Source organism: Apium graveolens, chromosome 4, assembly GCF_009905375.1.
Source record: "Apium graveolens cultivar Ventura chromosome 4, ASM990537v1, whole genome shotgun sequence".
NCBI classification, from domain to species: Eukaryota; Viridiplantae; Streptophyta; class Magnoliopsida; order Apiales; family Apiaceae; genus Apium; species Apium graveolens.
In genome coordinates, this window is record NC_133650.1 from 47,498,588 (window position 1) to 47,524,344 (window position 25,757).

Consider the following 25,757-nt stretch of genomic DNA (forward strand, 5'->3'; position numbering starts at 1 on the left):
CCAAGATTTATAACTCCAAAAATATCACAAAACCAACTAATCTCTACATATTCAAACACCATGCTTTTCATGAACTATACTACTCATAATAAGCTCTTAATATTCAATAACAAAGCTAGGTTAAGAGATTATACCTTCCTTGTGAGTAGGAGTAACTAATTAGCTTGGAATCACCCTTGAAAGTCCTTACCCAAGCTTAATCTAAACAAAAACTCTAGAGCAAAATTTTAAGTTCTTGAAAAACACTATTCACCCTCTTCTTCCATGAATTTTAGGAAGAGATTGTGAAGGAATTTGAAGCTTAAACTTATAGGATAGCTATATCTATGCATAAGGAGTCTTAGATAATTACCTCACTAATTAATAAAGCTTGGAACTTGGATTTTGGTTTTTTTCTTCTTGAAATGGAAAAGAGGCCGGGAGCTTTTCTTGAAGAAAAGTGAAGTCAACTTGTGTTTTGGTGAAATGATTTGTTGGTTGGTTGTTTTTGGCTTTTACCTTTTAACCATGGTGATTTTTGTGTTGTTCTTAATCAACCAACAACACACTTCTCTTTGGTCATGCTTAGGTCATCAATCCTATGTCATCTTCCCATGCTTGTCCTCTTCTTATTAGTTTGATGACATCATCCTCACTAACCTCTTTGATTAGCTTCTAATTACTTGGCTAATGACCGTTGATCTGTTATACGGTTCGCTTAACTTTCGTTTTCATTTATCGTTTGAGGGATCATACCCGGGATCTTATTACTTGGGTTTCCTTAACCTTTCTCAATACATTATATTCCTTTAATGATCCTCTCTTATAATCCTTGAATTTAAATCCTTTTTATCCTGTTACCTTATACTCAATTCTTTCGGTATCTGGTGGATTTTTGGGAAAAATCAAAGTGTTTGAATTTGGATTCTGACGATCTTTACATACACTTATATATCATATAGAGTACTAATAAGATCTCAGAATAACAATAAAAGAACCCCTACATAGTGTGACATGAAAAGTTTTCTTATTCAGCAATATCAGCAAAAACACTATTCATAAGGGTTACAAAAAGTTCAAAATTTTGGGGTTATTACAGTTAAGCAGTCCTAGTTATAGAAAGCAAACAAAAGTTGAATGTCCGGAGGAATAAAGGCTCTATATCAGGTTGTTATTTCAGAATGAAGGCACCACAGAGAATTCAGGATTCAATGGTGAAGGTTTCAGCCTTAGAAAGGTTAATTTAGTGGTTAGCGAATTACTTGCAGGTGATAGGAAATCGCTTTTGGAGGAATGGTTGGTTAAAACTTCGACTAGTGTGCCCAGTAGAGTCCATAGTTCCTTAAAGTTTGACTCAGTTTGCTAGTTTGCTCTTTGTAGTCGGTGGCTGATATAGCCAGCCCAGTCTTGCGGTATATCGGATAAGTTAGTGTTCTATTTTAGTAGGGTTGGGAAGTTAATCAGTTACTATTATATTGAGAAGTTATACGACGATGTTTAGAAAATAAAGATTGAGTATAATTAAGATTGATGAGGAGTTAGCAAAAGAATTGGAAAAGTTGGAAATTGAAGTTCGAATACTAGGAGGTGATAAAGAGCAATAATATGAGATTAATTTCCAGTCAGAGTAATGGAAAAGATTAAGAAGTATTAGGAAAAAGGCATGAATCAGGGATTAGAAAGTTTAACTGGGGAAGAAATTTGTACTCAAAAGACAATGAAGGTATGTTTAGGTTTTCTTCTAAGAAATGGGTTCCCAATGTGACAGAGCTTAAAAATGAGATTTTGTAAGAAGCCCATGATTTTAGGCTTTCTATTCACCCTGGAAGCACTAAGATGTACCAAGATCTGAAGAAGAACTTTTGGTGGTTAGGAATGGAAAAGGGAATAGCTGATTGGGTTAGTAGATGTCACACTTGCCAAATAGTACAAGCAGAGCATTAAAGGCCAAGTGGATTATTACAACCCTTTGGAGATTCCACAGTGAAAATGGGAAGAGATTTCAATGGATTTTGTAATAGGTTTACCAAGGACTAAATCGAATCATGATGCTATTGGGGTGATTATTGATAGATGGACGAAGTCTGCATATTTCCTCCCTGTCAATGAAAAGTGTTCTTTGGATAAGCTAATAAAGTTGTATTTGGATGGAATTGTGACCAAACATTGAGTCCCTGTTTCGATTTTGTCAGATCGAGACCCAAGGTTTAACTCGAGCTTTTTGGACAAAATTCCAGGAATATTTGGGGACTAAGTTGAAAATGAGTACCGCCAATCATCCCCAGACAGATGGTCAAAGTGAGAGGATGATCCAGACAATAGAAGACATGTTGATGGTTTGTGCTTTGGATTTTAAAGGAAACTGGTATGATCACCTGTCGTATAGGAATGCCACCCTATGAAGCCTTGTATGGACGTAAGTGTAGATCCCAACTTTATTGGGATAAAGTGGAAAAAAAGAAGTTGTTAGGTCTTGAGTTAGTTCAGCAACCCAAGGACGCAATTGTATTGATTCGGAAAAGATTTGAAGCAGCTCAGGATAGACAAAGAAAGAATGCGGACTTGTAACAAAAGGAAATGGATATAGAAGTAGGATCGTTAGTATTGTTGAAAGTATCACCTTAGAAAGGATTTGTTAAGTTTGGACAGAAGGGCAAGTTGAGTCCTATATATATTGGACCGTTCGAAGTATTGATAAAGTAGGTAAAGTTGCTTATGCGTTGGCGCTGCCGCCGCAGCTGCAGCATATTCATAACGTGTTCCACGTATCTATGTTAAAGCGATATATCTCTGGTTTGAACCAAGTCATTGAGTATGAGTCAATCGAGCTTCAACCAGATTTGTCCTACGTCGAACGGCGAATCCAGATCCTAGACCGTAAAGTGCGAGTCCTTAGGAATAAGTCAATTCCCATAGTAAAAGTACTTTGGAGAAATCCTCGAGTGGAAGAGTCTACTTAGGAGTTAGAGTCAGATGTGCTTGCCAAATATCCTCACTTGTTTAACTAGTTAAGATTCTGAGGACAAAATCTTTTTAAGGGGGAAGGATATAACGACTCATATTTTTATATTATTAAAAGTGTAATTATTGAATAATTAAATAAATAAACTACGTGTATTTGTTTTGTTAGCTGTGAGTTGCACTTATTATTAATGGTGTGTGACTTATTGGCGTACGATGATTATTTGTATAACTAATTGCTGAGCAAAATTATTTTTTTTACTTTTAAAAGTGATTTTATTCAAGAAGTATTTTCATAAATATTGGAATTGTCTCTAAAATTATTTTTATGTATTTATAATTTCAACAATTATTTTTGGGAATTTATATACTTTAGAAAACAATATTTCATCAATTATGTATCCCTAAATGATTTCCTAATTGTATTTAGGAGTAAATTCAGTATTAAATTTCAGAATGTTTCAAAAATCATGAAACTGATAGTTTCTTAAGTTTGGAATATTTGGAGAATTTTAAAATTATTTCAGAAATTTTTTGAATTATATTTAGCCGCACGATTTCTCGTTAAATTGTAAAATACGAGTATAAGTTTTAGTTCATAAATGTTTGAAAAATTCCGAGAATTGTATTTTATTAGTTTCGGGATATTTAGAAAATTTTAAGACTATTTTCGATTTATTTTGATAAATCGTTGTTTACAGCATTACACATTATAATGTTTAAAACGATCGAAATTATGTTGCAGTTAGGCTAAAAACCGACACATGTCTTATTAAAGATACGTGGCGGTGCAGGGTTAACAGAGGGGGTGACTCAATATGTTTTCCTGATAAACATCAATTCTCTCTCTCGCTGTTTAATCTCTCTCTCTCTCTCAATCTCAATCTCAGTCTCTCTCTATATCTCATTTCTCTCTCCTCGATTTCTCTCCCTCTCATCTCCCATTTCTTTTCTTTTCCCATGGGTTGCTCTCGGTTCTGGTGAGTTGTCGTCGTTCTTTTTCTTCTTTTCCGGTGATCTGCTCCGTTTCGGCCGCCTGACCTTGGTCCAGTCGTGGCTATCAATTTATAGATATACACACGCATGCGCGTGTGTATATTTTAGTTGGGATTGTTGTTCTGGGTTTTTGTGGTTTGGAAATTGGTTGCTTTATTTTTACTGTGTTAATTCGAATTCTTCTTTTTGGGAATTATTTGAATTATTCACTTAATTTTTGGGGAAAATTTTGATGAACTGTTCTTGATTTTTATTCGAATTTAGTTACCCTGAAATATTAATTGGTGGAGTTCGTATCGGAAACCGAATTAATCGGGCACCCGCGAATTTTACCGTCGTCGGCGATGAACCTCGGCGAGCTGACGGTGGACCGTGATGATTTATTCTGAGTCCTACAATTATAAAAATAATATTAGCTTGCAAAATTATTTTCTCGAAACGTTAATAGTGAGTATTTGTATCGATGATTGGGTTGCTAATTTGAATTGGTTGTGATTGTTGCGTCGATTATGTTTCGACGGGTAGTCCGATAAACTGAGAACACGCTGCCCGATTTTTGAGAAATTAATTTCAAAAATACGGCAATGTATTCTATAATTATCGGGATTACTAGTCGAACATATATATTTATATAATTATATATAAGTATTTTTCGGAACCTACTTACGTGTCATGATAAAATATTTTATAAAATGTTCGACAACCCTATCTTCTGAAATGACAGTTGTACGTATTTTTCGAAAATGATTATCGAACTCAGTTGTGAATTTGTGAACCCTAGTTGTTATATGTATGATAATAATACGTATAATTACGAGTCGGGATATGATATCGTTCGGGTAGAATCGATAGCGAGGATATGTCAAGCATAATTGGTCGTCTAACGTAGGGTATTTCGATTCTGTAGGTTCTAGTCGGAAGATCGGGTGTGAAGTCGGACTGAGGATAACCTAGTGGTCAGTCGACAAGCTCATCAAGGTTCCAATCGAAGGACCTGAGCGTTAAAATCGGACCTAGGATAGTCTGCTATTTATGTGATAAAGCTCAACAGGGCAAGTACCCCTGAACAAATATTTTATGGTTCAATAATATATGAATAAATGTTAATTTAAAGTTCATAGTCGAACAAAACATTTTAAGTTACGTATCCCCTGTATTTGAAAATGTTTGTTTGAATTATGTTTTGGGGAAATGTAACTTCTAAAAAGGCCTATCTCTAAACTGTGATTAATATGGAAAAGATTTTAGAAAGTGTTTAAAAAGAGATAGGTAAAAGTGGTTTTGAAAACTGGATAAAATGAATCAGATATTGGATAACGATTGTAAGTGGCTAAGTTGGTTGCGTGCCCTATTTTCACCGATTAGTCCAGCGTAACTTATTAGAGATCTAGCTAGTCTCTACGGATCCGGTACGAATTGTGTGAAAGCTCGATCAGCTTTCCTAGAAGAATTATGTGATAGCCCGATCATCTATCCTAGATAAATTTTGTGGGGGCCTAATCAGCCGTCCCTAGATAATGTCTAATATATAGCTGATTTTGGTTTTATGGTTCCAGTAACGGAACAGATGGTTTTGTGGTTCTTGTAAAGGAACAGTGGATTTAAAAATGAAAATAGCATGCTAAAATTGGACTCTGATATTTACACAACACACGACAAATGTTATATTTTACAGAGCATGCTAGTTGTTGATATCCAGTTTATACCTGTTTTACTTGTTTTTGTAACAAGTTATGAATCTGTTCCTATAACTGTTTATTGTAAACTGTTTTACTTATTATTCATATATTGGTACTGCCGAGCAATTGATTTCTAACCCTTGCAAAATGTTTTGTAAACATGTATCAAATCTCTAGGATACCTTCTTATCATGTCCAGGGAAGAGTTCCAGTTCCTTCCATACCAGGATCCTCTGAGGTAGTTGTGTCAGACCAGATATGGTCTGTTGAGTTGCTGCAATATGTTAGTTTTGTCAGACTTATTTAAATAAGTTGGTATGTAATAGTCATGTAGCCTAAGTCATACTTAAACCTGGAAAAGATTTTGGGAAGAACAGGGTCGTGTTTATGCATTATTATTGAGTTTGGTTTTATTATATTTGTGGTTATTGTTGTTCATGACGTCAACTTCTGACCCCGGGATTGAGGCCGTCACACACATGTGTATACTTCCTGCACACCAAGGATGATACACTATCCATTATTCTTGATCATGTAAGGGAACTGGAAAAATGGTCAACACATAAAGCCAAGATTATAAGAAGTGATAATGGAACTGAGTTCAATGACAAAATTATGGAAGAATTCTTCAAATAACAACACTATGGAAGAATTATGATAACCTTGCATTGCTTTAGATGCCATATGTGGCTTTTTATTCAGTACTTTGTTTATTTGAACTTTTTATGGTCTGTAACCTAACTGTCCCTTGGGGCTAATTCATGATCCTTCGAGATCTTATCTATGCATCGTTGGTTTGATTTAATACTTGTCTTTTTTTTGGCATTTGGTTCTTTGGGACTTGCATTCCTTACATGCTCATACTTAAATTAATTTGTAGACAAGATGATAGAAGAAAACTTGCATAAATAGATAATATCCCTAAAAAAATAGTTTAACCCTTAAACGAAGTGGTTTCATCAACCTTATTCATATATCTCCTACTAAGTACTAGGAACATGTTATGAATGTCCTAAATATAATAAGCCTTTAGGTTTGAAGCGTGCCAAGTGTAGGGTACTTTATCACCATTCAAGGTCTCTAGCTTTTAGGATCCTCGTCATCATATCTTTTTGACCTTATAAGGCCCTTCCTAGTTAGGAGCTAGCTTTCCTCTCTCCCCGAGTTCTTACGCCTCAATCTTCCTTAAGACCAAGTCTCCTTGTTGAAAGAACCTTTCCTTGACCCTTTTATTGTAATAGAGGGAGGCTCTTCATTGATGCTCCTTATTACGGGCGTTCGCCACAACTTTGGCTCCGTAAGCTAGCATGAAAGGGGTAGCTTCAGTTGTCACATTGCAGGTGGTTCGATATGCTCAAAGTATAGGCAATAACTCATCCACCCACGTGTTCCTCGAGCATTGGACCCTTTTCTTGAGTCCATCAAGGATAATCCGGTTAGCAACTTCTACTTTCCCATTAGCCTGTGGATGGGAAACTGAGGTGAAGCAAAGCTCTATACTGTTATCATCATAATACTCCTTTAACTATACATTATCAAATTATAGCCCATTATCCATGACAAGGATGCGTGAGATACCAAACCGGCATATAACATTTTCCCAGAAGAATCGGGTAATTTGTTTCATGGTTATCTTGGCTAGTGACTTAGCCTCAATCCACTTTTTGAAGTAGTCTAAGGCTACTACAATGAACTTCCTCTGTCCCGATGCCACAGGAAATAGACTAAGTATGTCAATTCCCCATATTGCAAAAGGGATGGATGTGTTAATAGATGTAAGCCTCTCTGGGGTTTTCGTACTATGAGAATGTGCCTCTGGAATTTGTCGCATTTCTTCACATAAGCCTTTGCATCGGCTAACATTGCTGGCCAGTAGACTCCCAATCGAGTTATCTTATGAGTGAGGGCTCTGCCCCCAAGTGTTGCCCACATATCCCTTCATGGGCTTCCTTAAGTGTCTCCGCTTCTTCAAGAGGTCTCAAGCACTTCATGTATGGAATGACGAAAGACCTTTTATACACGAGGCCTTCAATCAACGAATATCTCCATGCTCTCACCAATAATATGCGTGCCTCTTGGGGATCATCAGGGAACCACTGAGTCCTTAGATGAGTCTTAATTGGATCAATCCAACAACTCACCACACCAATTGGGGCATCGGCCATGACGTTCTCCTCTCTCAGGACATGTTCGGCGTACCATTCATCAAACTGAGTCTATATTCCCTTCACGACTCTCAGGTACTTGGCCATTGTATCGTCCTTGGCCTCCAACTCTCCATAAACTTGAGCAACCACAAGTTTTGAATCTCCACAAACTTTAAGTTTTTTAGCCCGCACGGCTCTAGACAATTCTAAGTCGGCTATCAAAGCTTCGTATTCTATTTCTTTGTTCATAGTTGGGAATTCCAACTTCAAAGCATACTTAATCATGAATCCTTAGAAGCTTTGTAAGACTAGACCTGCACCACTAGATTTTGTTTTGGACGCTCCGTCAAAATGGAGAACCCAATACTCTTTCAGAGTCACACCTTCATCTATCTTTTTCTCTTTTCATTCCAGGGTTACTATCTCTTGCCCCCGACTTCTTTGTTATTAATTGTACATTTGACCATGAAGTTTGCTAAGGCCTGATCCTTGGTGGTTGTTTGAGTATTATATTTGATATCAAATTCACCCAACTCAATCGCCCACTTTATTAGTCTACGACTTGCCTTCGGGCTATGAAGAATGTTCCTCAAAGGTTGGTCCGTCAAGACTTCGATCTTGTGGGCCTGGAAGTATGGTCTTAACTTTCTCGAGGCTGTGACTAAGGCAACTGCAAACTTCTCAGTGGTGGAATAGTTCAACTCCGCTCCATAAAGCACCTTATTCACATAGTAAATGGGGTTTTAGATCTTATGTTCTTCATTTACTATGACGACACTCACATCTTGCTCAGAGACTGTAAGGTACAAGTAAAGGATGTTTACCAGAATAGGTTTGGCCAGCAACGTGGCCTCATTAATATACTTCTTCAGTTGTTCAAAGGCCTCATAGCTCTCAGCTGTCCACTCGAAATTCTTCACCTTCTTTAGGGTTTTGAAAATCGTAGACATCTGTCTCCTGACATGGAGATAAACCACCCTAGAGCCGCATGCAGTTCTTCCAGTCAGCATCTGAACATCCTTGATGGAGTGTGGTGGCTCCATATCTAGGATGGATTTGATTTTATTAGGATTGTCCTCGATTATCTTTTTGAGACAATGTGACCCAAAAAAATTTCAGACCCAATACCAAAAGCACACTTGGTGGGGTTGAACATCATCTTGTGGTGCCTCAGCACTTTGAATGCCTCTCTAAGGTGACTAATATGATCAGTCATGGATAGGATTTTGACTAACATGTCATCAATATATACCTCCATGGTCTTTCCAATTAGATGGGCGAAAATCTTATTCATCAACCTCTGATATGTGGCTCCAGCAATCTTAAGTCCAAAAGCCATACCAGGATAGAAAAAGACATTAAAGTCGGGTATTAAAGATACCTTGTGAGTGTCATATTTGTGCATTTTGATCTGATTGTAACCGGTAAAGCCATCCATGAAACTCAGCATCTCGTGCCCAGCGGTGGCATCGATTAGGGTATTAATCCTAGATAGGGGATAACAGTCTTTTGGGCATGCATCATTTATATCAGTGAAGTCAATGCACATCTTCCACTTTCCATTATCTTTCTTGACCATCACGGGGTTGGCCAACCACTCGGGGAAATGCACTTCCTCAATAAATCCAAATTTTAGGAGCTTCTTGACCTTCTGCTTGATGGCTTCCAGCCTATTAGGGGCATAAGTTCTCTTCTTCTGCTTAACAGCCATTCTAGTTGGATCGAAATTCAACTTGTGAGTTATAAGATCAGGTTCAATTCCAGGAACGTTAGCTGTTGTCCAAGCAAAAAGATCACTGTTCTCGTATAAGAACGTAGTCAGCTCACCCTTTAAAGGCTTCTCCAAAGATGCTCCAACATATGTGACCTTATATGGGTCTAATGGATTCAAAGGTATTGGAACCAAGTCCTCCGCTGGGTTTCTCCGAAGTTCTTCATTCTCACGGACATCCATGTCATCTATGAGAAGAACCTGCCCCCCAGCTTCATCAAGCCTAAGTGTTGTAACATAGAAACTATGGGCCATTATCTTATATCCTTTTGCGTCACCGATACCATTCCTGGTTGGGAACTTTAACACCATATGGTAGGCTGAAGGCACGGCCTTGAACGCATCAATCCATGTTCTACTCATAATGGAATTATAAGTAGAAGCTGTCTTAACAACCTGAAAGTTTAGCATCTGTGTGGTCTCTCTGGGCTCTTCCCCAATAGTCATAGTAACTTTTATTGCTCCCTCAACTTAGCATTCCACATGGTTAAACCCGTAGATGGGTGTGTCAGAAGGAGTTAATTGGGAGTCATTGTATCATATTCTTAGAAATGTGCCATGGAACAGAATATCCACAGAAGCTCCATTGTCAACTAGGACCCTCTTGACATGACAGTTCTCATTTATCGGGGTGATAATCGGGGGATCATCTTGGGGAAACTTCAAACCTTCAAGGTCTGGGTCACCGAATGCGAGTGTTATCTCCGCCTTGGCATACTTGGGTGTGTGTCCAACTATATTCATAACCTCCCTGGCATAATCCTTTCAGGACTTCTTTATCATCCCAACAGTTGTAGGACCTTCTGAGATCATGTTGATTACTGACCCTCGGGGCTGTGGATTTCGATCTCAGCCGTTGCCTCTTTGATCATCATCTTTTCGATCATTATTTCTTTTCTGGCCTGCATCCTCTTCCCCTTTGGTGAAGCGCCCGAACTTATACTCAATCTCATCCTTGAGTTGTCTATAATCATCATTATCATGACCAACATCTCTGTAGAATTTACAGTATCGACTCTTGTCTCTTTTATCGGGGTCTCCCCTTAGTGGCTGTGGCCATCTAAACTCTTTATCCTTCTTAATTTCTAAAAGGATCTGACTTTTTGGGGGAATTCATCCATGCATACTCAGTGAACCTTGATGGTTAATTCTTCTTAGAAGTGGAGTCAGAGCTTTTTCCAGTTTAAGGATATTTGTCCTTGGCATCATACTCCTGATCCTTCTTCCTCTTCTTGTTGCCTGTGGTCTCATTATTTACCATTTTCTTCTTCATACTTTCCTCTACCTTGATATACTTTTCGGCTCTATCTTGGAGCTGCATCATGCTTTCAGGAGGGCTCTTGGCCAGGGACATCTTGAATAACTCATCCCTAGTCCCTTGTTGTAGGGCTATTATAGCTACCTTGTCATCGAGATCTGGGACCTTAAGGGCTTCTTTCGTGAATCGATTCAAGTAGTCTCTAAGGGACTCCTTTGCTCCTTGAACAAGACCTATGAGGGAAGTCAAATCTTCTCGTATAGTCTGCCACTAATTAATTGCTTGATGAAGGCATGGATAAGTTCTCTTAAGGAACCAATTGAAATGAGGGGCGGACGACTTGACACTTGACACTTGATAGCGTCGTTCCCGGGTTGTAGCAACAGAGCATTAGAGAACGTCCTAACATGATTAGTAGAGTCACTGGTTCCTTCATACACCTTGATGGTGGGCAACTTGAACTTTCTTGATATGTTGGCATTCATTATCTCTTCATTGAAAGGTGGGTTTGGATCATAAATATCTCCTAGGGGCATCAAATCACTAGGATTAGCCATTGGGGTCGCAACCCTTTGTCTTGGTGTTGGACCTTCCAGGTCTATAACTGGAGGAAAGTCCCTAGTCTTTCTATAGCTGGAGGTCTTGGTGTCTAGTGTATCTCAAGATCAAGCTTCAACCTTTGGATTTTGGCTTCATGAGCCTTGACCCTCTCTTGTACATCTTGGGGAATCGCTCTTTGGGTGCTCCGGTGCAGTAGTGATCCTTCATATTGAGGCTCCTTACCAACACGCCTTCACTTTGGAGCGGTTTCCTCATCCAATGAGTCGGAGTGTCTGGCAGTGTAAGTCCTAGAGAAGTCTCTATCTTCCGGGATTGGAGCCAAGCCATGAACGTATTGGGGTGTTCGCCCTTGTCCTTTGCCTCGATTAGATGGGCCACTTCCCTCAATATCAGGGTACAAAGGCATGCCGTATGGAGGGTTTGTGGCTTCTGGAGTCATGAAAGTTGAGTACCCATACCCGACGGGATGGGAACCTAATGGCTCATGTACCTGTCGACGGGAGGGATTCGTCCCTTGAGGAGGATGGGTATTTGTCCCTTGAGGAGCATGGGGATTCGACCCTTGAGTTGGGGCTTTAGCAGTAGCCGATAAAATTGCGCTAAGTCGAGTGTGAAGGAATCTTAATGGAGGACGAGAGTGTCCTCGTGGAGGTTGCACCGATGGTTCCACTGGTAGTTTTGCTCCGTGTGTACAACATGGTTGTTGTTATATTCCCCACAAATGATGCCAATTGTGGTGGAATAAAAACTAGGATTTCTTAGTATTTAATGCTAGGGTTTGTGAGCTACGAAATTTAATAACTGTGTTTGTGGTCATCGACTAAATATCCTTGTAAGATGTCTACGTATCTCTGTGTAGTAAAGAATTGAGATGAAAAACATCATTCTATGTTGAGGGGTAAAGCCCTTTATATAGAGGCGGGTTTAGGGTTAGACTCGTGTTGGGAGACTTGGTGGACATGTCTTCAACTTAGATGGTTATTAGGACTTTTGTAAAGCAAGAGATTCTAGATCCTTCCTTATAGGAGTTAGTGTCTATGTTGGACGTCATGTCTTTGGTCTTTCAGCTGTATTGGACCTAGTCCATGAACAACTTGTGTTTGTGAACCTTGACGACCTTGGCTCATGGGCCTTGACGACTTGGGTCGTCTTTAGTCAGTGACATGCCTTAATCCACCTGGTTTATATTGGGCTTTGGACAAAATTTATAAGCATAATTAATGTGACATTTAATGTGTCTTTAGGATGTATTTTCTATCCAAATCAATTATAGAGTTTAGGAAAAATGACAACTTTACCCTCAAGAAAATATTTATATTTTAACTAATAGAGTTAAGTAGAGATTTCTAAAATAAATATCTAAAATAAATTGTAAAGTCTAAAATACTCCATATGAATATCTTTATAAAAATATATTTTACCTAGAATGTTCTACCACAAATATCTCTTACTAAAATATATTTAATCTAGAAAAATCTAACCAAAATATCTACTCTCTAAGAGCTCCTACTAAAATATCTAATTTATATATTTCTCATTCCACAAATATCTTCTATGAAATATCTTCACAAAATAATTTAATCACATAACTTCTATATTAAAATTTGAAGAAATAACATTTGATTAATAAAATACCCGAATTTAACGATGTTAATAATAATAACAATTCAAAAATTATATATATGTATAATAATAATAATATAATAGGTAATAACCTAATAAATTTCAAATTTAATATCATTAACAAACGTCAATAAGGAAATCGTTTCTCGAGGGAGTCTATGTAACACATGATAATAGTATTATAACGAAGTAAATCCTACTTATTTAAATTATATAATAAAATATAAAATAAAAGTCTTGACAATATTTACTTAGATATTGGCAGTCGTTACATTCTTCCACCCTTTAAAGATAATGTCCCCGGAAATCAACACTTGTTGTCAACAGAGAAGGGTAATTATTCCGCATCTCACTTTATAACCTCCAAAAAACTTCTTCTATATTTTGGTTCTTTTAAAACCATGTTGACAATCTATATCATTCGATTCTCTTACCTTCTGATCAACGATATTCATATAAACATATTCATGAGTCAAGTCTTATTATACCTTAATCGATTGATAGCCAAATATCACGATTATATTCAAATAATAACTTTAATACTAAACTGCAACGTACATCACGAATACGAATGAATTTCTCGAGGGAACCAATTAAGTTATAGAAAAAATATAATAATAATAATTTCTCTCAAACGGTCCTATGTATCTTAGACCAAATTTTCTATTTATTTCTGAGTTTCATTATGCCTATGCAAAGTGACAATTTCAATTATACTCCTAATCCTTTATTTTCGCATCTACTTCCTTCTTTGTCTTACTAGAGGGGTTACTTACCCCTTTGTGAATAATCTCAATGGGTAGTGTTTTTCTTGATACCATATTGTTCCTCAGTTTTTTTACTCTTGTAGTTTATCCCAATACATAAGAACATTTGCCCGTACAATGCTTTTTACAATACAGTCTAATACTTGTATGACATTTATTATTATCGACAGTCTCAAGTTGTGGTATTTGATTATCTCAACTTCCTTTAAAGTCTATACTTAAGCTCATAACATCTTATTAATAGTATGAATCGTTCTTTAACTAAACCTTTTAATGTACGGGCTATATATTATTTTCAAATTTACTCTATTCCTAAGACATTCTTGGAATCTTCTTTGGATTCTTAAAGTAATTAAAGTATCTCTTTTTGACACCATAAATACAGATTACTCCATGTCTAACTGTAACAACCGGTATTTGATTATTCGTAATTGAGTCATATATGAATATTTGGTTGTAAATTATCAAAGAATTGCACAAATATGTGTCGATTACGTGTTTATGTGGCTAGTATAACAGAATATTATAAATCGACAAGCAAAATGTTTTTATTTGGAATTTTTGTGTGATTTTTAAAAATATTGGTTTATGATGAAAATTAGCTTTCACAAATTTTTTTATTTTAAAATTATAAAGTGATCTCATTAAATCTCTATAATTCTAAACTATTTTATGGTATAATTTGTGATTTATAAAATCATATTTTGATTTATAAAAAAATCATTCTCTTAAATGATATTTGGTAAGGTGAATAGTAATTAGTTGATTACTAATGTGCCCTTGCATGCATTTGATCATCCAAAAGGAGAGAGAACACCAATGTCATTTCCAACCCTACTAACATCTTTTCTACTAGTCAAATTACTAGCATAGCCTTGCATGCATATTTTGGTTAGTGTAGTGGAAGGTTAATCAAGTAAATTCCCAACCCCACTACCTACAGTAGCACATATAAACCCACCAAGTGACCAAGGTAATCATTTTTTATCACTCCACTCAATCAACTCACTTTCTTTTCTCTCCCTCCCCTCTCCATTTCTCCCTCTCGTCCGAATACACACACACACACCATCCCCTCAATTTTTTATTAAATCTATAAAGATTCTTGGGTAATCAAAATATGCAATCCTTATCCGACCCATTCATATATATTTTACATGAAAGTTTGAGTTTTTAAGTATTGCTTGAGAGAGATGATTCCAAAACTCAAGTGAAGGGCTTTAGTTTTTATGAATTTAAGGTCCAAACTAAGAGTTAAATTAGCGAAGGTTGTGAATGGCAAGTCTTGTGTATATCACACTCATGCAAGCCTTATTCCACCCATATTCATTCGGCCATGACTCTTCAGGAGCCGAATGAAATAGGTTTTTGGTTCATGTGTTGATTTGGAAAGTTATGTGTTAGGAATCACGATTTTAAAGTAGATCACTTAGTTTATAACTCTTGCATGTCAATGATCTCTTTAGTTCTAGTCATGCATGTTAGCTTAAAACTCTTGCATGTCATATTGTACTTGAGATATAGATGTATGAGTACTTGCATGTTGGTTTTGGTACTAATATTCTAGGTGCTTATAGTGTACCTTTGAGACTAGCTATTCTATGGTTAAGTGCATATATTTTGGCTTCAAATTTGACTTAAATGCACTAGATAATATCTTATTTTTCTTAAATAAAATATGTTAAATTGTTAAGTGAACTTATTTAGTCGAAATTATGATTAACTAAAAAATATGATTAAGTGTCATGCATGCTTAGTTGTGTTTATATTCTAATCAATTTTAATAATTTTGGAGTATGGGATGATCGCTTAAGTAGATAATAGGAAGAACAAGATGGTTAGTGATTTAGTTTTGGTTTTCCTTGTTGTGAAGTTGGGTTAAGTTGAATGGAATCAAGGAGAAAAGGGTAGCGTAGTTCGAGTCATGATTTGAGATTTTGTCAAACATTTGGTGAGTTTTGATTGAGCATTAGTGAGGCCCTAGGGGGCCCAAGCTACAAAGTGTTGGGACTTGATATAAGCTTGAGTTCAGTAGCCATAGATTTAGGAAAACACTGTATTTTGATGGGTACATTGGTGTAAAACCGAGAGCAACCAAAACAGGGACAGTTTTGGAGTAAGAGTGTTTATGTTCTAATTTAGGTATAGGTGTAATGGAGTCTAGGGAAGGTCAGAAATCCATTAGAATCAACCTTAGAGCAATATTAGTGGGTTTTAAGTTGGATAAAATATGGAAGTTTGCAAAGTTGTAGCTACAGAATTTTGTCAACTTAGATTACGGAGAAGAAATATTAATGTCAGTTGAAGATAATGTACTAAGAAGAAATGAGGGGAATTGGATTATAGTACTTGAGATTACAAAGTTGGGTGACTAGGAATGGGATATAAGAAGAATCAAGTGATTAAGGGTAGAATGTCTTGAGATCGTCCGATACTCGTATGATTATGTGAAATAAATGCCATGTTTATATGTGATTACATTTAATTATAAGTGATTATATTCGCTAAGTGATTATATGGTAGAGATGTATGATAATAAGTATAGTCGTGTTCATAAGACCTATATGTTGCATTGGAGTCTAGTGGTATAAAGAGTCATTCGGGTTTGTGTATAGGACCTTTTAGTAATGAGGTTATTATATGTGTAGGTTACAGAGAAGATAGAGGAAAGAATCTTGCCATCAAATTCGAGTAAGAGAGCTCGAGGTTATTTTTGTGTTAGCTAAGGACTTTATGAGAGGCAAGTGTTCCTCCCCTTCTTTTAAAACTCATTTTGTGAAATTGTTTCGCCTTGACCTATTGATAATAGTTACGCTCTTTTAATACTTTCTTCCTTAGTTATTGAACCTTATGATACCATGATTATGATTCTTGAACTTGTAAATTATGCGATACCCTTACTCTTGAATGATTGATCTTTCGTCTCTAATGACCCCACTAGTAAGATGATGATTCCTTTCTTGATAAGATACTTATACATCTAATCCTTTAACTTTTTATTGTAATTCTATTTCCTAAAATCCTTTGAAAGTGGAATAATTGATATCCTTACTTAGAATTTTTGTAATTCAACCCCTGACATCAATTTTACAAAAGAAAATTGCTTAAAAGAGAAATTTTCAAATGAATAAACATTTTCTTGAGATTAGTGGAATGAACTAAGACGCAAGTCCCTTTCACACTTGTATATTAGGCTTAAAAGTTTACTAGAGATCTCAATCAGAATTTGTTAGAACCCGGTGAGGTTAGGGATTACTTTGCGGCTGATCACCGGCTGTAAACCGTAGCGTCATAAAATGATTTTGAGCAATGTTTTGATTTAAAAATGTTTCTGACTTGAATAATGATGCCATCTACCTTTCTTAGAATTATGACTTGTTATCTTGTTAATTTCAATTTCATTATATTACTTTCTGAGCATTTGGCTCACTTCTTCCTATTTATCCTAGGTTATTTCAGCTAGCAAGTATGGTTAGATTCAAGAAGACTGCTCGTAAGTCTACCATTGCAGATGCCAAGGCCTATTTGAGAGCTGAGGCTTTTTAGCTGTGTCTGTGTTATAATGACTCGTACTTTTGGATTATTAAAAGTGTAATTATTTAATAAATAAATAAATGTTATGGTTCTGTCAGCTATGAGTTGTACTTATTATTAATTTTGTGTGACTTATTTGTGTACGAGAATTATTCGCATTATTAATTTCTGAGTCGCATCATTTGGTTTTACTAGTAAAGGTGATTTTATTGAAGATTTATTTTTATAAATATTGGAATTATATTTAAAATTAATTTTATTACTTTATAATTTTAGTAATCATTTTGGGAATTTATAAAATTCAGAAAATAATATTTCATCAATTATTTATCCCTAAATGATAATATGATTATATTTAAGTGTAAATTAAATATTAAATTCAAGAATGTTTCAAAAATCATGAAATTCGTATTTTCTGAAGTTTGGAATATTTCGAGAATTTTAAAACTATTTCGGTAAATTTTGGATTATTTTCAACCGCACATTATATCGTTTAAATTTACATGACAGAACAAATATCAGGTTTTCGGGCAGGGCAGGGCACGTGTCTAGCAGCTAGGCTTTTAGATTAATATGTGTGTCATTTCTTTTCAGCATTTGGATGTGGGGCTTGCTGAGAAAAATCAAAACAAATACATAAATAAATTATTCTTGTTCTTCATCTTTATCTCCTAAATGTCTTTAATCTCTCTCTTTAATCTATTGGCTATCTCTCTCTCCTGAAATCTCTCTCTCGTTTCTCTCCTCTCCTGAAATCTCTATTGGCAGACGGTGGGCTGTGATGAATTATTCTGATTCCTACAACTATAAAAATAAAATTTAGTTCGTAAAATTATTTTTCGGAATGAAAATTAGTTATATTATATCGACGTCGGGTAGATAACTTAGATTGTGAATTATAATTGTTGGGATTGTTGCGTCAATTTTGAAATCGACTGGTAGTTTGATAAATAGAGGAAATGCTGCCCGATTTCCTAGAAATTATTTTCAGGAATACGGGAACGTATCCTGTAATTATCGTAAATGCCAATTGAACATATATAACTATATAATTATAGATATTATACAAAATCTACCTTCACGTCGTGATGAAATATTTTGCAAAATATTCGACAACTCTATTTTCTGAAATGACGGTTATATGTATTTTCATAAAAGAATTACCAAACTGAATTTTGAGTACGTGGACCCTAGCTGTTATGTGTATTATACTAGTATGTATAAATACGATTTGGGATTTTTTATCGTATGGGTAGAATTGATAGCGAGGATATGTCAAGCATAACGGGTCATCTAATATAGGGTATTTCGGTTCTGTAGGTTCCAGTCGAAAGCCCTGAGCGTTGAAGTCGGCCTAAAGTTAGGCTAGTGTTTAGTGGTAAAGCGTAGCAAGGCAAGTACCTCTGATCATATCTTTTATGGTTTAGTAATATATGAATAACTATTCATTTAAATTTCGTACTGGAACAGAACGCTTTAAGTTACGTATCCCCTGTATTTTAAAAAGGTTTTGATTAAATTATGTTTTGGGGAGAAGTAACTTCTGAAAATACCTATCTCTAAACTGTGAATGATATTGGAAAGGTTTTGAAGTGTGCTGTAATAAAATGGTTTTGAAAAGAGATAAGTAAAAGTGATTTTGGAAACCGGATAAAACGGATCAGATATTGGATATTGTTGTGTAAGTGGCCTGTAACGGTCCAGCATAGATAACCTGGTCGTATGAGGCTAAGTCGGTTGCGCGCCCTATTTGAACCGCTTAGTCCACCATAACTTAATAGAGACCTAGCTAGTCTCTGCATTTCCGGAATAGATAATGTTGTGTGATAGCTTGATCAGCTGTCACTAGATAATATTATGTGATGGCCTGATCAGCCATCACTAGAAAACGTCCAATATATATATGATTTTGGTTTTATGGTTCCCGTAACGGAACAAATGGTTTTATGGTTCCTGTAATGGAACTGATGATTTGAAAATGAAAGTAGCATGCTAAAATTTGACTCTGGTATTTACACAGCACACGACATTGTCGGGCTGAGTGTTCAACCACGATGAGTTCAACGACCAGTATCTGCTGTCCCATAATTTCCACCAGGTTGTGGACCCAGTACTGCTTTTCCCCGACCACTAGTGCCACCTACCCCTACCTCGAGCACTTCCTCTCCTATTCCCTTCCATGTGCACCATTCCGTTAATAGGGCCTTGATTAGGGAGTGGAGCCTCGAGCTAGCTGTACACCTAGACCGTGTGTCTATTGGTCCATTCAAGCGAGTATCTGCACCTTCCCCGGACATCCAGGCCAGAGTGAGAGCCCTCACACAGTGGGCTATTAACAGGGATATATATATTGATCTTTTCATTAGTTCAAGGACCAGAGCGGTGCATTACCAGGCTCTAGTAGATTGGTTGGTTTTTGAGCTAGGGGTGATTGGAAGCAGTGGAAAGATATGTGATTTCTGAGTTAGTAGTTATCGAAATTCGGACGTCTGTGTCCTTTAGAGTTCTATAGCATAATTTCAGTAGTATATTATGGTATACTAGTCAGAGGCTGCTATGACAACCAAATTTTGATGTGTATGTGGCTTATGTTGTTAGTGTTGTACTGTAGTTATTTCAGTTGGATATTCAGCACTGTTATTGTATCATATTTCCTTTATATAAAAGATGTTGTTCGATTTCTTTAAAAAAAATTCACTGTTATTATTATTGTTACTGTTATTGTTGTATTTATTGCTAGTATTGTTAAATTTATCCATTTATTATGGATGGACCCCAATTAAATGAGGATGGGAATATTTTATTGTGGCAGTATTTTCCTGACACATAAAAATGTTTGCTACCCAGGGAAATTTCTAAACCATATATCATTTTTTGTATTTCAGGAGAATGTCGCCAAAGAAAAATAACCCGTCCAATTCGTCCAGTAGAGAATATGATCGGGGTCCAGCCATGGATGAGTTGCTAGATTTGCTGCTCCAACAATCTAGTCAGATGGCCCAGCAGCAACAACAATTCCAGCATCAGCAATAACAATTTCTGCAACAACAACAAAAGCAGCAATAATGTATATAACAACAACAACAACAACAACAAATCCAACAACAACTACAGCTTCAACAACAACATTAGTTAGGGGGCTGAACCAAACTGTTAGTTTCAAATCCTTTCAGTCTGTTAAGCCTCTAGAATTTAAAGGCGAAGTAGATCCCGTTGTTGCCAGAATTTGGTTGAAGGAGATGAAAAAAGCTTTTGCCCTCACCCAAGTAAGTAATGATTTTAAGACAGACTATGCAAGTTATTTCCTTATGAGTGAGGCAAATTATTGGTGGGAGTCCACTCGTTCTTTGGAAGGAGATTGTCCTGTTTCATGAACCAGGTTTACAGAGTTATTTTTGGAGAAATATTTTCCGGATTATTTGTAGAATCGGTTGGAGGTTGAGTTTCCAGAGTTAAAGCAGGGTGAAAGGAGTCTGACAGAATATGAGGCCATGTTAAGGAATTGGCCCGAATGCTACCTGAGTATGTGAGTACTGAAGCCCAGAAGGCAAAGAGGTTACAATAAGGGTTGAAGCCAGAGATTCGCAGTGGAGTTTTAGCATTGCAACTCAAGACATATACCTCGGTAGTCTAGGACTCTCTAGTAATAGAGTGTGACCAGAAGTTAGCCGCCAAGTAAAGGGGTGATAAAAAAAGCAAATTTGAGGGTGTTATGGATAAGGTGGATCAAGGATAATCTAGCCAGAAGTTTCAAAAGCGATTTGGAAGAAATAGGGATAGAAGATTCAGGAGACAGAATTTTCCCCAGGTTAGGCCTAGTACCACTTTAGTTGCTTCTACTCTAACCAAATCAGTCAAGTCGGTGGTGGATTGTATATTATGTGGCAAGAGACATAGTGGTTATTGCAGAGGGAATATTCAATGTTTCAAATATGGTTATAAAGGTCATTACCCGTTGGAATGCAACCCAGAGAATCCAGGAGTTACGTGCTATAACTGTGGAAAGATTGGGCATATTGCTAAGAATTATGGGACTGCTACTCAAGGCAGCGTTGGAGGTAATTTATCTCAAGGATCGACATCCAGTACCGCTAGAGTCAGGACCTTTAAGATGGTCAAGAGATCCAATGCTCAGGACTCGAATGTAGTTGAATGTACACTTTCTCTCAACTCCATTCCCGTTAAAGTTCTGTTTGATTCGGGAGAATCTAAGTCTTTTATATCTAATGATTGTGTAATTAAAATGGATTTAATGTTGGAAGACTTAGCTAAACCTTTGACCATAGAAGTGGCTAATCGGGGTAAAGTTTTAGTGAGTCAATTATGTTCTAAGTGTTAAATAGAAATCCTTGGATATTCTTTTTGGGCGGACCTAATACCTTTCGAGCTAGGAGAGTTCGACGTAATTCTAGGCATGAATTGGTTGTCCCAACATAAGGAAAATATTGACTGTGAAAAGAAGAAGATTGTGATGTTTTTGGAGGATAATATCCGGGTAAATTATCAAAGGCAGAGGCAAGAAAAGAAATTTCTCTCAATATTGAAGGAAAAGAAACTGTTAAAACAAGGGTTTGAGGCTTATTTAGCTGATACAGTGGACACTAAGAAAGAGGCACCTAATTTGGATGAGATTCCAATAGTAAGGGAATTTCCGGATGTCTTTCCAGATGAGTTGTCAGTATTGCCACCAGATCGTGAGATCGAGTTTTCTATTGACCTAGTTCCTGGAGCAGAACCAGTTTCAAAGCTCCATATCATATGGCCCCAGTAGAGATAAAGGAATTAGCTAAGCAACTACAGGAATTGCTGGATAAAGGAGTGATTAGGCCAAGTGTATCCCCGTGGGGTGCACCAGTGTTGTTTAAAAAGAAGAGGGACGGGAGTATGAGGTTGTGTATAGATTATTGGGAGTTAAATAAGTTGACCATCAAGAATAAGTATCCCCTACCCAGGATTGATGATTTGTTTGGCCATCTTAAGGGAGTGTGCTATTTCTCGAAGATTGATTTAAGATCAGGCTATCATCAGTTAAGGATTAAGCCTGAAGACATACCAAAGACTGCATTCAGGACTAGATACGGACACTACGAGTTTCTAATGATGTCCTTTGGATTGACTAATGCCCCAGCCGCCTTTATGGATTTAATGAACATGACGTATAAGGTGTACTTGGATAAGTTTATGATTGTATTTATTGACGACATCCTCATCCATTCAAAGACTAAAGAAGACCATGCAAAACACTTGAGGATTGCCCTAAAGGCTGAGAGAGAAGCAGTTGTATGCTAAGTTTTCAAAGTGTGAATTTTAGTTGGACAAAGTTCAGTTTTTGGGCGAAGTAGTGGGTAAGGATGGTATTAAAGTGGACCCCATAAAGATCGATGCTGTATCTAAATGGGAATAACCAAAGACCCTGACGGAAGTTATGAGTATTCTTGGATTAGCAGGTTATTATCGAAGATTTGTAAAAGACTTTGTCAAGATTGCGACTCCATTGACTCAGCTGACCAGAAAGAATGAGAATTTTATCTTGACTAAAAAATGTGAAGAAAACTTTCAAGAATTGAAGAAGAGCTTGGTACAAGCTCCAGTGTTAGCATTTCCAGACGAAACGGGAAATTTATAATCTACAGTGATGCTTCTTTGAAGGGTTTGGGTTGTGTGTTGATGCAACATGATAAAGTTATTCCCTACGCATCCAGACAGCTAAAAACTCATGAGCAGAAGTATCCAGTGTATGATTTGGAATTGGAAGCGATAGTGTTTGCATTGAAGCTCTGGAGACATTACTTGTACGGAGAAAAGTGCAAGATCTACTCGAACCATAAGAGTTTGAAGTACATATTCACACAGAAAGATCTAAATATGAGACAAAGGAGATGGTTGGAACTGATTAAGGATTACGATTGTTTAATTAATTACCACCCAGGCGAGGCCAATGTAGTGACAGATGCCTTGAGCAGAAATAGAAGATTGAATGTGATTAAGGTTGCTGAAGAATTGGAAAAGTTGAAAATTATAGTTCGAGTACCAGGAGGTAATAAGGAGCAATTGTATGAGATTACTTTCCAGCCAGAGTTAATGGACAAGATTAAGAAGTGTTAGGAAAAAAGTAATGGATCAAGAATTAGACAGTTTGACTGGGGAAGAAATTTGTACCCACAAAGAAAGCAAAGGTATGTTTAAATTTTCTTCTAGAATATCGATTCCCAATGTGACTGAGCTGAAGAATGAGATTTTATGAGAAGCCCATAATTCCAGGTTTTCTATTCACCCTGGAAGCACTAAGATGTACCAGGATCTGAAGTAGAACTTTTGGTGGCCAAGAATAAAAAAAAAGATAGATGATTGGGTTAGTAAATGTCACACTTGCCAAACGGTAAAGCCAGGACATCGCCAAGTGGATTTTTACAACCCCTAGAGATTCCACAGTGGAAATGGGAAGAGATTTCAATGGATTTTGTAGTGGGATTACCAAAGACTAAATCGAATCATGATGCTATTTGGGTGATTATTGATAGGTTGACTAAGTCTGCACATTTCCTCCCAATTAACGAAAGATAATTTCTAGATAAGCTCGTATAACTGTATTTAGATGAAATTATGACCAAGTATGGAGTCCCTGTTTCAATTGTGTCTGATCGAGATCCAAGGTTTAACTCGAGGTTTTAGACGAAATTCCGGGAATGCTTAGGAACAAAGTTGAAGATGAGTACTATAACGACTCGTATATTTTTGAATTATTTAAATGTGTAAATATTAAATAACTAAATAAGTAAAATATGTGTATGGGTTTTTTCAGATGAATATTATTTTGTTATTAATTCTTTGTGATCATTGGTGTTTGAGGATCATTTGTGTAACTAATTGTGAGCTGTGTTGTTTTGTGTTTATATTTAAAAAGTGATTTTATTTAAGATTTATTTTCATAAATAGTTGGATTATCTCTAAAATCACTTTTATTGCTTTATAATTTTATTTATTATTTTTAGGATTTTATAAAAGTTAGAAATCAATATTTCATTAATTAATTATGCCTGAATGATTTTCTGATTATATTTTAGTATAAATTTGATATGAAAATCAAAAATGTTTCAAAAATTGAAAAATTCATATTTTATTAAGTTTAGAATATTTTGAGAATTTTAAAATTATTTTGGAAATTTTTGGAATTTAGATTCACCCGCGAATTGTTCGTTTAATCGTTAAATGCGGATATCAGTTGCATTTCAAAAATGAGTTCAAAATATGAGAAATTTATTTTAAATAACCATTAATTATTTGTGATATTTTATAAAGTATTTTAGTAATTTTCGGGTTTTACTTACCCTTGAATGGTTCGTTAATTAGTTAATGGCGAAATTGTATTCGGGACTAATCTAGCAGATAAGGTTAAAAGATAAGGTTAATTGTATACTTCTAATCTCTTCTCCCTCTCTTATCTGCTCACCCCCCCCCCTCCCGTCTCTCTTTTCTCTCGATCGAAATCTCTCTCGGGTCTCTCTCATATATCTGCTTCATCTTTACGTGTTGCCGTGTGTTGCCGCCTCTCGGATTTCCGAGAGATGTGGCGGCGATTGGTGGCGGTGTGTAGGTGCGTGTATCCGGTTTTATGTTCGGCTGTGTATACATACATCTACATTTTGATGTTTTTGTGTGTTTCCTGTGTCCCTGGTTCTGATTATTTTTCCGGCCTATTTTCCTTCGACCCTGTGTTTGTTCCGGTTGCGTGATATTTATTGGGTTCTGTGATTTTGCATAACATAATTTATTGTAAAGCATAATGTAATGTAACATGTAATCGAGGAATTATAACTCAACATGAAAACAGAAACAGATAAACAATATTAAACTGTGAAGCACATGAACCCTACAAATGAAGACAGGATAAACACAAAGAACCAAAAGATGCATTTGACTATTTAAGTCCTCTAACAGATCATGGGAAGAAGTTCATTGTCATGTTCAAGCAGCCATGAAGAATAAGACATCAAGGGACTTTAAGCATCAGTTACATGAATTGATTCAAGTGTTACAGATCAAGGGTTCAGTGAAAGAAGCAATGGATAATCACCAATATGTATTAGCTCAGAAACACAAGACAAATTGAATTAGGTTCTCTCAATGCTAGTTGTTTGTGAACCAGACCAGCGCACCAAACATCAGTATTCAAGAAGGAATTATGATTCAGTTACAGAAGAAAATGTTGATACAGTGAAGAATGGATAAATAGAAGCAAGAACATTCTAAGGCATAATATTCTTCACTCTGGTCACCATAGAAGTGTATACTACTACAAGTAGACTCTATGGTCACCACATAACTGGTCGCCATAGAGAATTACTCTAAGGCACCACAGTGGTCGCCATAGAAAATCTCTAAGGCACCAGTGGTCACCATAGAGCTTGGTCGCCATAGAAGAAGACACAGTGTGTACTGGTCGCCATAGAGCTTCACCTGTCGCCATAGGGCTTCACCAAG